The 2,116-nt window shown below is 23.9% G+C and overlaps 1 long non-coding RNA gene across 1 annotated transcript in view; it reads right to left on the reverse strand.

The window, feature by feature from the left end:
- Positions 1 to 1,488: 1,488 nt before the first annotated feature.
- Positions 1,489 to 2,116, reverse strand: part of LOC117175299 — a 1,840-nt gene continuing 1,212 nt past the window's right edge. The window contains exon 3 of the long non-coding RNA XR_004467461.1: positions 1,489 to 1,604. This is a non-coding gene — a long non-coding RNA (uncharacterized LOC117175299). The remainder of the gene's footprint in view (positions 1,605 to 2,116) is intronic.

The raw sequence follows: 2,116 nt of genomic DNA on the forward strand, positions 1-2,116 counted from the left end.
CTAAAATGTCACTATTTGATTAAAAATTAACATGTATGTTGAAACTTGATATTTTTAGTTTGAAAATTGAACTCTTAGGTTGAAAGCTTAACTACATTCTTAAAAAACATTCTTTTTTTAAAGATTCATCAGTTTGTTTGAAAATTGAACTTCTTTATATAAAATTCAATTATTTTATTGAAGATTAGTTTTTTTTTAATTAGAAATTAATTTCTTTGTTAAATTCCATTTTGTTAAAGTCTTTATTATTATTATTATTCAACCATAAAGATAAATTTTAAATAAAATTATGGAATATTCAACTGGAATAATAGTCATATTTTCAGATCAAATAAATAACAGTTTTCAACCGAAAAAGATACAAATTTTCAAGAAAATAGTTTTAGGTTTTAGACTTCTAGTTATATTTACAGATATAAATTGTACAACAAAATAGAAAAAAAAAGTTTTCAATAAAACAGCACAAGTTTCAACCAAATAAATACATTTTTAATTAAAATTAAATCTTCAAACAAAAAAATTAAATTTTAACAAAAGATTTAAGTTTCAACCTAATAAATTTATTTCCATTCAAATTGTTTAATTTTGAACAAGGAAAGATCAATTGTCAAACAAAAATAGACATTAAAATTTTCAGTTGAAGGAATTAATTTTCAATCAAACGGATGAATTTTCAACTAAAATGTTTTATCTTCAACTGAAATAGTTGAATTTTATACCAAAAAGAATTATTTTCTATAAAACTTTTCAACCAAAAAAAAAGAAGTTAAATTTTCTGCTAAAAAAGATTTTCAGCAAAATAGTTCAATATTCCACTGAAAAAGTTAAATTTTCAGTACCAAAAATTGATTTTCAATAAAGTAGTTACATTTTTAATTAAAAATGAAATTTCAATAAAAATGGTGAATTTTTAACTAAAGAAAAATAAATTCACAAAAAATAATGTAACGATATTTTCTAACATAATTTTTCAAAATTGCAACATAATTTTTCAAAATTGCGACCAATTTTGACTTGGAAAAAGGATTTTAAAAAATTCCTTTCTTCTAAATAAAAATGCTAATTCTTTTGAAAAAATCCTGTTCCAAGTGAAATAATATTTCTTCATGAAAACTTCCTGTCCTAAAATAAAAACGATAATTATTTTCACTCATATGACTTGCAATTGTAAATAAACTATAAATCTTTTAAAGAATTTCAATTAAATTAAATTAATTAATTAAATTCCCGATCAAATCGCCACCCTGAATTCATCTTAATGTAAGTACAGCGCAAGCATCAATCACTTTTATCAGTTTTAAAATTACTATTTCTTACTTTTATTTATTATTTGGATTTGAGGACATGTTACTGGCGTAATTATTCACTATGATCATTTTAATTTTCCATTCCAAAACAAAGACAAGGAAAATGACAGTAGAAATAAATATGGGTATTAATTTTTACAAATTTTTGGTACCAACCCAGGAATAAAAATTAGCTTACCGAACCTAAATAGGCCTTATAATGTTTCATAAATTTACTCCGAGGCCCCACCAGCGGAATCATTTCTCGTATATCTTGATCGCTGAGTAGTACGAATGACTCATCATCGATCTCGTTTTCTGAAATTCAATATAGAAACTCCAGCGTTAAGGTGCGATAATTAAATTTAAAATAATTCCACCTGTTACACAGTTTCCATAAAACAATTTTATTCATAAACATCAAAGTCTGTGAATTAAGTTTAATTTTGTTTATAGTTAACAAAAATTCACATAAAAAATGTTATAGTTGAAATTTTAACCAAGGAAATATTTTTTATTTTTATTACAAAATAGTTGAATTTAATAAAAGGACACATTTTCAAAACAATACTTGGATTCTCAACAAAGAAAGATTTTTAAGTTAAACAAGAAAAAAAATCATCCAAAATGTAGAATTTTTACTAAACAAGATGAATTACAAATAAAATATATCAATTTTGAACCAAATAGTGTTATTTTTATACCAAGGAAACGAGCTTTCTACAAAGTACGAGGGTAGTTCAATAAGTCCTTAGAATGACCAACAGATTGCGCGCGAATCGCTCCAAATCATCTGTTTTCAGTCAGCACCACTCCCGACTAGATATATG

The sequence above is a fragment of the Belonocnema kinseyi genome, chromosome 1, assembly GCF_010883055.1.
Source record: "Belonocnema kinseyi isolate 2016_QV_RU_SX_M_011 chromosome 1, B_treatae_v1, whole genome shotgun sequence".
Classification (NCBI taxonomy): domain Eukaryota; kingdom Metazoa; phylum Arthropoda; class Insecta; order Hymenoptera; family Cynipidae; genus Belonocnema; species Belonocnema kinseyi.